This window comes from Mustela nigripes, chromosome 1 (genome assembly GCF_022355385.1).
Source record: "Mustela nigripes isolate SB6536 chromosome 1, MUSNIG.SB6536, whole genome shotgun sequence".
NCBI lineage: Eukaryota > Metazoa > Chordata > Mammalia > Carnivora > Mustelidae > Mustela > Mustela nigripes.
Window position 1 is genome coordinate 19772467 of NC_081557.1, and position 13208 is coordinate 19785674.

General features: G+C 38.0%; 1 long non-coding RNA gene across 4 annotated transcripts in view; it reads left to right on the top strand.

Moving 5' to 3' along the window:
* Positions 1–12492, top strand: part of LOC132021501 (uncharacterized) — a 47119-nt gene extending 34627 nt beyond the window's left edge. Inside the window, exons 6-8 of one of the 4 annotated variants that reach the window (XR_009405368.1) lie at positions 5790–5862; positions 6988–7315; positions 9102–9279. This is a non-coding gene — a long non-coding RNA (uncharacterized LOC132021501). Of the gene's footprint in view, positions 1–5789; positions 5863–6987; positions 7316–9101; positions 9280–12476 lie in introns of those variants that run through there. The other 3 variants (XR_009405371.1, XR_009405372.1, XR_009405373.1) reach the window with 3 other exon arrangements.
* The last annotated feature ends 716 nt before the right edge of the window (positions 12493–13208 follow it).

Here is a 13208-nt window from a genome sequence, read left to right on the forward strand (position 1 = left end):
TTTATCTTGTGTATCCTTAACTAATTATTGTAATTATAGTTATTTTTACTACTTTTGTCTTTTATCCTTTATACTAGTTTTACAAGTGATCAATCCGCTAACTTTACTATATATTTACCTTCCCAGTGATATTTATCTTTCCATATTTGTTTATATTACTATTTAGCACCCTTTATTTTCAAATTAGAAAAGTCCCTTTACATTTTTTGTAAGGCCAGTTTAGGTGATGAATTCCTTTAGCCCTTTCCTGCTTGGAAAATTCTTTATCTATCCTTTACTTCTGAATGATAACTTTGCTACCATTCTTGGTTGGAAGTTTTTTTTTTTTCTTTCAATATTTTGAAAATAACATGCCACTCTCTTCTGGTATGTAAAGTTTCTGTTGAAAAAATCTGTTGATGGTCTTATCAGGTTCCCTTGCATGTAACGGGTTGTTTTTCTTTTGCTGCTTTTAATATTCTCTGCTTGTTTTTAACTTTGGCATTTTAATTATAATGTATCTTGGTATAGGTTTCCTTGGGTTTCTCTATTTACAACTCTCTGGGCTCCTGTATGTGGATATCTTTTTCCTTCCCCAAGTTAAGAAAACTTTCATTCATTATTTATTCAAATAAGATTTCTGCTACTTTCTGTCATTCTTTTTCCTTATCTTTTTTTTTCTTTTTCCTTATCTGAATGATAGTCTGTTTGATATGTCCCATAGGTCCCTTAAGCTATCCTAACTTTTTTCATTCTTTTTTCTTTTTATTGCTCTGATTGGGTGAGTTTCACAGCTATATCTATGAGTTGACTGATCCTTTCTTCTGCTTCATCTAGTCTGCTATTGAACTTCTCTAGTATATTTTTCAGTTTAGTTTAAAATTCTTTAGCTCTGTGACTTCTATTTGATACTTTCTCTTTTTTTCTTCTTTTTTAAAGATTTTATTTATTTATTTATTTATTTGAGAAGGAGAGGGAGCACAAGCAGGGGGAGGGGTAAAGAGAGAGGGAGAAGCAGACTGCCTACTGAGCAGGAAGCCTAATGCAGGACTTGATCCCAGGACCCTGGGATCATGACCTGAGCCAAAGGCAGATGCTTAACTGACTGAGTCATCCAGGCACCCTATTTGATACTTCTTATGTTTCCCATCTCTTTGTTATAGTTTGTACTGCATTCTTCCAGTGGTGAACATCTTTATGACCATAACTTTGAACTCTTTATCGAGTAAATTACTCACCTCCATTTCATTAAGTTTTTTTCCTGAAGTTTTCTCTTCATTTAGAATATATTCCTGTTTCCTCATTTTGCTTGACTTTATGTGTTGACTTTACGTGTTTCTATACAGGAAATGAAACAACTATGTCTCCTAGTCTTAGAAGGAGTGCACTCATTTAAGAGATGAACCCTGTGTTTCAACCCTGCTCTAGCTCTTTGTTGTCTCTCAAAACTTTGTGCTTGTCCAAGCAGCCTATTATACTTCTAATAGATCCCATAGCTGTGGGTGTGCTAAGACCTGTCACTGTCCCAAAGGACCTCTGTGCCTAGATCAGGCTGACCAGAAGCCAGACCCTCAGACATCAAATTTTAAAATATACAAATAGATACAGTCCTGTGGAACTGCAAGCAAAGCACTCCTGGCCACCAGAACCAAGCAATCAGAAGGGGCCCCTAGATGGCAACCACAAAATTCAGAGAACCAGAAATGTGTCAAAGCTCCCATCTGGGAGGTGCTGGTACTCTAGACCATGGCAAAGAGAGCACAAAGATGATGCTCACCAATCTCCATCCCCATGTTTTCCAGCAGGCTCCTAGATGTGTGTGTGTGAAATTAGATACCTGCACTCAGGTTGGTGTTTTAATATAAGCAGGTGAGCCTCTTTCACTTTAACCCTGGGTGCAGTCAGCTCCCTCTGAGCTTCACCCTAAGGCAGATGAGATCAGGAACAAGGTAAAGATGCCTATTCTCAGCACTTTCATCCAGCATAGTATTGAAAGTCCTAGCCACAGCAATTAAGCCAGAAAAAGAAATAGAAGGCATCCTTACTGGAAAGTAAGAAGTAAAACTGCCACTATTTGCAGATGACATGGTATTATACATAGTAAACCCTAAAAAAGTGTTAGAAAAAGATGAATTCAGGAAAGTTATAGGACACAAAGTCAATACACAAATATCTGTTGTTTCTATACACTAATAAAGAACTATCATAAAGAGAAATTAAGAAAGCAATCCCATTTACAATTGCATCAAAAAGAATAAAATACCTACAGATCAATTTAACCAAGGAAGTGAAGACCAATATATTGAAAAATATAAGACATTAATGAAAGAAATTGAAGACTACACAAATAAGTAAAAATATATTCCATGCTCATGGATTGGAAGAATTAATATTATTGAAATGTCCGTACTACCCAAAGCTATCTACAGATTGAGTGCAATCACTATCAAAATTCCAAATTTCTATTTCACAGAAATAGAAAAAACAATCTTAAAATTTTTATGGAACCATAAAAGATCCTGAATAGTCCAAGAAGTCTGGAGAAAGAACAAAGCTGGAGGCATTGCACTCTCCGATTTCAAACTTTATTACAAAGATTTAGTAATTAAAACAGTATGGTATTGGCATAAAAATAGACATGCAGCTCAATGAAACAGAGACTTAGATTAATGTAACAGAATAGAAAGCTCAGAAATAAACCCATGCATCTATCTATAGCTTATTTATGACATACAAAGGAATGAAATAGGACCACTATCTTATACCATTCACAAAAATTAACTCAAAATAGATTAAAGACTTGAACATAAGACATGAAGCCATAAAGCCTCTTAGAAGAAAAGATAGGCAGTAAGCTCTTTGGCATAGGACTTGGTGATGATTTTTTTAATCCGACACCAAATGAAAAGGCAACAAAAGCAAAAATAAACAAGTGGAACTACATCAAACTAAAAAACTTTTGCACAATGAAGTAAAACATCAACAAAATGAAAAGGCAAACTACTGAATGAAAGAAGATATTTGTAAAGTATATATATCTGATAAAGGATTAGTACTCATATATATAAAGAATGCCTACAACTCAGTTGCAAAAAAAAAAAAAAAAAAAAAAAAGCCCTGATTAAAAGTGGGCAGATCTGAACAGACATTTTTTCAGAAAAGACATACAGACAGTGAGCTCGTACATGAAAAGTTGCTCTACATCATTAATCGTCAGGGAAATGCAAATCAAACCACAAGGAGATATCATCTCACACCTATTAGAATGGCTATTATCAAAAACACTAGAAATAACAAATGTTGATGAGACTGTGGAGAAAAGGAGCTCTTATGTACTCTTGGTGAGAATATAAATTGGTACAGCCACTATGGAAAATAGTGTGGAGCTTCCTCAAAAAATTAAAACAGAACTACCATCTGATCTAATAATTCCACCTCTGGGTCCTCATCCAAATAAAATGAAAACACTAAATCAAAAAGATATAGACGCCCCCCCTCATTTTTACTGCAACATTATTTATAATAGCCAAGATATGGAAACAACCTGAGTATCCATTGACGGATGAATGGATAAAGAAAGTGTGGTGTATATATAGGGGCGCCTGACTGGTTCAGTCAAAAGAGCATCCAACACTTGATCTCAGGGTCATGAATTTGAGCCCCATGCTGGGTATAGAGAGTAATAAATAAATAAACAAGTACTGTGTGAGATATATATATATATATATATATATATATATATATATATATATATTTCAATGTGTTGCAAATGACAAGATTTCATTCTTTTTGTGGTTGAATAACATTCTAATATATATATACAAAGATATAGATATATATTTGTGGTTGAATAACATTCCTATATATATATCTAATATATATCAAAGAAATATATATCTCTTTGATAGATTATCTATGTGTATATATATAGATATATACACACATAGATATCTTTGATATATATATCTCTTTGATGTATATATATAGGTATCTTTGATATATATATATTTTTTATATATATTAGATATATGTATATCTAATATATATATTAGAATGTTATTCAACCACAAATAGGGACTGAAATCTTGCCATTCGTAATGCATTGATGGACCTGAGATTCTGCAAATCCAACAAGCTTCCAGGTAGAGTTGATGCTTCTGGTCTGAGGACCATACTCTCTCCCTTTCTAGACCATACACTGGGCATCATGCTCAAAGGGTTGCATAGCACAAGCTTTGTCCCTAGGTCCATCTTCCTGACTAATCTACCACATTACTGGTATGCATACCACCAAGCCTGAGGTCCACTCCAAGGAGTGGCTATTTGAGGGTGAGGTGACAGAGCTTAGACACGCAGGGATGTCCATGATTGCATATGAAAATTCCCATGGTGTGAGATGATGAAAGAAGGGCTATAGGAAGAAAAGAAGGAGGTGTACTAGGAGTGGGTGGGAGATTGGTGGGCAGGGTCTGGCTCTCCCCACGCTGCTAAATTCCAGTAGGGAACTAGAAGAAGTCCAAGAATTCTGTTTCAACCTGGCCTTATAGTTTGTTATGAAGGCAACTTCGTCAAGGTAGGAGGACAGTATAAATTTTATTTTATAGTTTAATATGTAATAGTTTAATAGTTTGTTAAATATTTAGGCAAATAGTATGTGAGCCTCCCTTCTTATTGCCTGTCCTGACTTGGGCCATGCAGTTTAGGGGCAGGTCCCTACAAAGATTTGCTTCAAGTCAGACCAAGAATCCTGTGGGAGGTGGAACTGGCCAGAACAAAATTTCACTAGGAATGTGCAGAAATTCTGGCAAAGATGTGCAGTGGGAGCCTTAACCTAACATCTGGATGATATTTAAATATTTGGAAAATATCAAAATATGATAAGGCAAAATATGATAAGACTGTATGTACTTGATAAAAAGATGGCCTCATCCTCAGAAAGTTTACAATCACATTAGAGAGGATTTAATCAAAAATAAGTAATACCTTAGCAACAATTTTTCTGATACATTGAATACACACACACACACACACACACACACACACACACACACTGTGAGGACCTATTGAACACTCAAGCAAGTTAAATAACGTCTAAACTGTTGAGGGCATTACATTAGTTTTCTACCTAATAGAGAAATGGCAAAAACTAGAAAGAATTACCAAGTAGTATTTGAGTGGATCTGTACTTGAGCTTTCAACGTGAAGGTTTGCAACAAGATTCCAAAACCTCAGTCACACCTCTGTGTACACAGAAAACCAGAGTGCAAAATGTTCTTTTCTTCGCAAAATCATTGAAAGTCCTGACAAATCAAATTTGGAACATACTTGCTGTTAATACCCCACCAGAGTTTCTTTCTTATTGGCTAAATGCAGTGGCTATTAGAGACCAAGACTGGCCAGGTCAATTAGGAGCAGTATCAGGTGTGAGGAGCCTTGGCACAGAAGTCAGAGACCACTGGATTTTTTTTTTTTTTAAGATTTTATCATTTATTTGACAGAGATCACAAGTAGGCAGAGAGGCAGGCAGAGAGAGAGGGGGAAGCAGGCTCCCCGCTGAGCAGAGAGCCCAATGCGGGGCTCGATCCCAGGGGCCCCAGGATCATGACCTGAGCCGAAGGCAGAGGCTTTAACCCACTGAGCCACCCAGGCACCCCAGACCACTGGATTTTAATCTCAACTCCGAATCTAATGAACTATGCAACACAGGGAAGCTGTTAAACCTCTCTGTGACTCCTCTTAAAACTAACATGACTATGAGGGCTTTGGCATTCTGTGGTGTCTATGAAAATATTATTGTTTTCACTCTTCAGGTATTGCTGCTGATGGTATGATTTTCTGCTGCCAAAAGAACTGACACACATGACAGAGTCAAAGAGGAAACAAGTTGAGTCTCATTTTTTTTTTAAAGATTTTATTTATTTATTTGACAGACAGAGATCACAGGTAGGCAGAGAGGCAGCCAGAGAGAGAGGAAGGGAAGCAGGCTCCCTGCTGAGCAGAGAGCCTGATGCGGGGCTGGATCCCATGACCTGAGCCAAAGGCAGAGGCTTTAACCCACTGAGCCACCCAGGCGCCCCAAGTCTCATTTTTGCTGCTGAGAATATCAAGGCTCAAGTTCAGAAAGAATCTGTGCCAGTTAAGGCTCACATATACAAGGGAAATTTATTGATTTGAAGTTAAAAGTCCCATGTATAGGCAAGGTTTTCAGGTGTTCATTCTCCTAGGTTCAAGTTCAATGAAAAGTCACTCACCCTGCAGTCTAGGCTCATGTTTGAATTTCCCTACAGTTCCACAAGGCAGGTATCAGGATTCCCCTTTATTAAATACAAGTACCTACTTCATGGATTTGTGTTGAATTTAAAATAAAGCCATGCATTAAAAAAAGCATCCAGCACAATCCCTGGCACAAAGTTAGAGCAATAAATATCAGCTATTTAGATATATATATTATTATATATAATATATTATACATATTTTATTGTCTATGCTAATGGACTTTGAATTGTGCTCCAAGGAAAATAAAAGTTTCCATGGATTCCAGAAACTATGAAATATCTGCCATCAGTAATGAGAATTACTGAGTAAGGAGTCCATTTTTTGATTTTTTGAAATTTAGTTTACGTATTTGTATGTTCTGTGTAAAACTTTGCTTGAAATAAATGGGCTTGATGGCTAAAAATATTTAAAAGCCACTGATGTGTTCCAATCTATTAATTTACAAATTATAAAACTGAATCACAAAGAGCCGAAGTTCTTAAATTCTCTGCTTTGAACATCTTAATAATATCTGTTAGGACATACTTGGTTGCAAGTAACAGAAAATCCAAATTAACTGGCTTAAATAATAAAGGCAAATAATCAGTCACATAGCTAACAGAAAGGCCTATAAGTAGGGCCTATGTCCCGGCTGGACTGATTCAACAGCAGCTCAGTGATGTCATCACGTCCTGTCTCTCCTATTTGCCTCCTCATCAGTTTTTTCTTGTCCCTGGCTTCCCTATGATGCAGAATGGCTGCAACTATTCCAGACTTGAAGACCATCCCAGGCTATCCAGAAAGAAAGAGTGCTGACATGTCAGCGTGCCACGTGAGAATGCTAACACTCACCTTGATTGGACTGGCTTGGGTCATGTGTTTACTTCTAAGCCTTTCTATGTCCAGGGGGATTAAATATGCCATTCAGGGCACAACCTTGAAGTTGAGCTGGATGTTATTCACCTTCCTCCAAAGCACACAGGCTGTGAGTGAGATGTATGCTCCAATAAAATCCTGGATACCATTCAGAAGAGAGGAAGAGGGAACAAGGGCTAATACAGCCTAAAATGTGTGGTTTGGGGTGAGTTACTTCCCTTCCCGTATCAAATAAGATATTGGACTTCCCTTCCCTTATCAAATAAGATGTTGGATATCAAATAAGATACTGGACCAGGAATCTCAGATGTTTATATGCATAAAAATTTCCCAGGTTACTCATAAAAACTGCCCATTCGAAGCCCCCATGCTAGGCAGCTTATGTTTTTTCTGAGGGTCACACATAGAGAAACACTGGATAAGATCGGGGCTACTGAAATTGAGGGCCAAGGACATGTGCCCATTTATGAACTGTTTGTTACTGCTCTGTAATGAGGTAAGGAGCTCATTCCAGAATCCAGATCAATTGTGACACTCAGTACAGTATTTGAGCTAATTTTTTTTTCAGTACCTATTATGTGCCAGGAACAGTTCTTCACACCTGTGCATCAGTAAAATGAGTAAAAACAAAACCCCAAAACCTATGCCCTTGCAAAGTTTGTCCTAGAAAACCTAAATTAACCCATTTTCCCATCATTCTAGGTACAGAGAATAAAGGAAACATTGAGTTAGATAGGAAATACAGCAGAACGATATATAGTCCACTTTAGTTAGAATATAAGCTTTTTTTTTTAAATATAAGACTTTCTTGATGAAAAGAGCAGTACAGTAGTACAGCAATACAGCAGTAGAGTTTCATTCTCTAATTATGCTGATTATCAGAGGGCAGCTTCTCTGCAGCAGACACTGATAACCAGGGCATAGAGAAGGTGGGTCATGGTGAGACATAAAGAGCTCCAGCGCATGGGGGACCACAAGGCACTAGACGCCACAAAATCTCACCCTTCAGGCAGCAACATGGAGAAAGTGAGGGCAGGAACAGTTTATATGGCCCTAAGGACTTTTTCCCTTGTTATGCCATTGTTGTCAACCAGATAATACTTCCTTAAGATGATGTTCTGGAAATAGGCGGCTGATTCATAGGAAACCTAAATTCAGAAATGGCCCCATGCCACCGATGAAGGCTGGGCAACAGGGCAAGCTGGTACTGATCCTTGTTTTCTTTAGTTTTCTGGTTGAAGCACATCCTTTGTGACAAATCATATATCCTTCCATTTGTATGTTCCTCTGGGGTATGTTATATTACAAAACATTTTTCAGGGATAAATATTTCAAAACTCTGTTGGAATCAGATAAAGGGGCTTAAATTTAGAAAATTAGGTTTACCAATTTCAGCATCCTTGTATTTTAGAGTTAGATGATTTGAAAAGCAGTGTTGGGTGATGTAAAAAGCCCAGACCCTGAAGATAAACAGATTTGAGTTTTAATCCCAGTTCTGTCCATTCAATTCTGTCACTTGGGCCTTATTTCATAAATGTTGGTGATATTTGTACTTACTTCTTAAGGTTATTGTGAGAATAATAGGAGCAACTCATCTAAAGCATTTAGTACAATGCCCAAGCACTTAATAACCCAAATTACACATAAACCAAAAATCTAATCAGCAAGTTAAGATTATAATAAATGTAGCCAGTATACTGGTAGTAGTAAAGATCTAGGTTAGTGTAAGAAATCTTTTTATTCTCTTTCTGATAACCACACTCCAGTTTTTCTCTCAGAAGTCACCTACAGCCTGCCCCTCCCCCAATCCATATGCTTACGGATGAGTTGATGCCACCCCCAGATTCATGACTAAAGCCTGATGGGTCAGGTCATTGCATGACACCGCCATTGTAATGGCTTTAGGCATGAGAACATGACCCAGTTGCAACCAATGACAATTTTGCTGGGAAAGCTGAGAGAAACCTAACTTTATTCTCTTGAACTTGAAGCTTGAAGGTGCCCATGGCTTTTGGCAGTTGTTTGCCCCAGATGGGGGAAGAGGAGATGCAAGGAAGCCAACACAGAGAAGAGCAGAGCTCAGTGATGAAGAGAAAGAGTCCTGATGACATAATTTGATGCTTAAATTCACCTGTGCCAAAGTTTTGGTTAAATGAGACAGTAAGCTCCCTTTTTGGCCTGCATTATTTTTGCAATCTAAAGAGCCTAAACTGGGGCACCTGGGTGGTTCAGTCATTAATCGTCTGCCTTTGGCTTGGGTCATGGTCCAAGGGTCCTGGGGTCAAGCCCGCATCAGGCTCCCTACTCAGCAAGAAGCCTGCTTTTCCCTCTCCCACTCTGCCTGCTTATGTTCCCTTTCTCACTGTCTCTCTGTCAAATAAATAAATAAAATCTTAAAAAAAAAAAAAAAAGAGAGAGAGCCTAAACTGATATGCCCACAGATGCACGTTGTAACATACTTTTATTAGAAAGTAGACCTAGAAAGTCTCCAGCTAATTTTCTGAGGCTGGTACATAAGTAATGGTGGGGGCGGGGGAAATGTACGATCATCTCAATGAATACAAAAAAGAGATTTGATAAAATTCAGTATCCATTGATAATTTAAATAAAAAAAGAACTCAAAAAATCAGGAATAAAAGGGACCTTCCTTAATCTTAATCGAATAAATGGTATCTGGAAAAAACCCCAGCAAATAATCAGCTGAGTGTATCATTAAAGACTTCCCCTTGGAGACTGGAAATAAGAAAAAGACAGTTTTAATCATAACCTCTACTTAATGTTATTGGGTATACTAGAGGCCCTAGATAGTGTGATAAAGCAAGAGAAATAAAGAAAAGACACAGCAATTAGGAAAGAAGAAAGAAAAAGTCATTTACAGATTATATAATAATGGCATTAAAAAATCCAAAAGAATCTATTTTATATTACAAGGGAGGGTAGAGATTTTAGCAAGGTTGCTAGGATACAAAGTCAATAAAGAAAAATAAACAACATTTCTGTACCAAAAACAAATAGAAAATAAAATCTGAAAAGGTGATACTATAACCAATTACATTGTTACTACTAAGTACCTAGAAACAAATGGTTTTAAAATTATACAAGATTTCTACAGAGAAAATTATAAAATTATATTGAGGTATATTACAGAAGACCTGGTTAAATGGGAAGATATACCATATTCATTGGCCAAAACACTCAACAGAATTTGGGGGTTTTGTTCTGTATTGTTTTGTTTTAGAATTTGACAAGCTGAATTTAAAATGTACATATATGGTAATACAAAGGGCAAAATATATCAAAGGTGATCTTTTTTTAAAATATTATTTATTTTTAGAGAAAGAGAGCAGAGCAAGTGAGAAAAACATGAATAGAGGGGGGAAGAGGGAGAGAGAGAAGCAGACTCTCCACTAGCCAGGGCCCAACGTGGGGCTCGATCTGAGGAACCTGGGATCACGACTTGAATTGAAGACAGACACTTAACCAACCAAGCCATACTTATCCAAGGCACCCTTGTCCAAGACAGTCTTAAATAAGAAACACAAACACACACACACACACACGTAAGCACAATGGCAGAGGATTTTCTCCAACAGATACCAAGATATGTTGATATCAAAGCTACAGTAATTAAATCTGTGTGAAACTGATACAGCAATAAAGAAACCAACAGATAAGAAAAGCATATCCTAAAAAAGGACCTATGCCTTTATGGACTTTGATTTAGACACAAGTAGCACAGGGCATGGGGAAAGGACAGGTTTTTGTTTGTTTGTTTGTTTTGTTTTTTTAATAATGCCAAGATACTTAACTATATATGTGGGAAAAAATGAAACTGGACCTAAAAGGTACTGACCTCATCGATAAACAGGCGCATGCAATTTAAAAATCGTAAGGAGATATCACTGCGCACATCAGGACACCTGAAATACCAAGTGGTTTGAGGGTGTGAGGCAATAGGCATTTTCACACACAGCTGATGGGAGTGTAAATTGGCTCGATTGCTCTGGAAGACAGGTTGACATGATTTATTAAAGGGGAAGAAATGCACACTCTATGCCCCAGAAATCCAGTTCTGCTCCAGGAATACGCCTACGCGCAAATTCAGAACAAAGCATATACGTGGTTTGTCATGACCGGAAGCTGGGCTCCAGCAGCCGTAGAAGGGTTTCTTCCTGTGCTGGGATTATATCCATGTGAGGGAACACTAGATAGCAATGATGGTGACCACGCATTAGTTAAATATGAGTGGGTGTGCGAAACAGCCTAGAACCAAGATAGCAGAAACACACACTGCAAAGTTACATCTTAAAGTTCAATATAGGCAGAACTTAAAACATACTGTTTTGTGTGCTTACCAAGGTGGTAAAATGATTAAAAAAAAAAAAAAAAAAAAAAGCAAGAAGCAGCCCGATGGAGAAAGGGATGTCCAGGGATGGTCAATATTCTATCAGTGCTATCCAGTAGAATTTTCTGGGGTGATGGAAATTTTCCATATCTGACCCAGCCAACACTGGGACCCCTGTAGTCATATGTTGCTACTCAGCACCTGAAATGTAGCTGGTGTGACCAAGGAGCTGTGTGCTGGATTTTAATTTTATTTCCTTTTTTTTTTTCCCCCACTGAAGTGAAGATTTAAATAGCCACATGAAGCAGTTAGCTACTATTTTGGACAATATACTGGTGTCTATTTTGGATCAGTCAAGGTCCTTTTTTTCTTTTTTAAGATTTTATTTACTTATTTGAGAGAGAGAGTATGAGAAGGGAGGGTCAGAGGGAGAAGCAGATTCCTTGCTCAGTAAGGAGCCTAATGCAGGACTTGATCCTGGGACTCCAGGATCATAACCTGAGCTAAAGGCAGTCTCTTAACCAACTGAGCCACCCAGGTGCCCCCCACTTTTAAAAGAGTTTATTTATTTGAGAGAGAGGGTGAGAACACAAGCAGGGAGAACAGCAGGCAGAGGGAGAGGGAAAGGGGCTAGATCCCAGGACCCTGGGATCATGATCTGAGCCAAGGGCAAACGTTTAACCAAACTGAGCCACCCAGGGGCCCCCGATCAGTCAAGGTTCTAATGGGAAACAGCAGGTTTACTTAAAATAGAATAATATGAAGGGTATTAACTTATAAGACAATAATTACAAAGGTATAGATGTAGGGGAAACAACTTGGGGCTAGCAGCAGCTAAGTTGTTACCACGAGTAGGCCTGCAGAGACAAGGGGAATGATTGGTTCCTGGAATCAGAAGGGTGGAAAATTAAGTAGGTTCTACCATGTCAAGAGGAGTGGAAAGACACAACCAGCCTGAAATGGCCTCACACTGGGAGCCAAGGGAATAGATGCCCTACCCCTACTCTCTCTCCTTCCTCAGATCTCCAGCAGAGACTCCCCATCAGTCAGAACCAAGAGAGAGTCATACAGCAAAGTTGCTCATTGGTCCACACTGGTCAGCGTCCAGGATCAGCAGCAGGTAGGCCATGAATACAGGGGGAGAAACAGAAGGTATCTGTTTTATTACATCATGCTTAGACATATTATTCTTTTTTCCCTATGGGATTGTGGTTTACAAAAAAAATGGCGGAGAGGGGAGAAGGGAGGGGGGGTGGGTTTCCTAAAGAGGAAAAGATAAAATGGGAGATGAGTAAGAAAGAAAACAGATCTGATCAGTGAGCTCCTGTAATATATAACACTAAGAACCTAATGAATGAACCTAATGAGTTTATCAAAACTGAAAAACAGTAACCAAGAGTCTGAATAAATGAACATTATCAAATGTTTTTGTCAAGTCAATAAAACAGTAGAATTTTTCATGCTATCTATTGCATTTTGTTACCCATGATGAATCTCAGGTAGTACCCTCTATTTTTGAATCTTACAATCTTTCTTTTTAAAGCAATCAGGAATTACATAAAATGTATAATGTGCTCAGGAATGCTGTGAACCAACTTTGGTTTTGTTTGCCTTGGTATGTGTTGGAACTGCACCCCAACATTCTGGATGAAACTAGAGCCATGAACTTGAACTGCGGTTTGTTTTTAAAGATGGGTGTATTAGTCAGGAATGCTTTGGCTGACAGTGAAAGACAACCGGCTAAGAGTGGCTT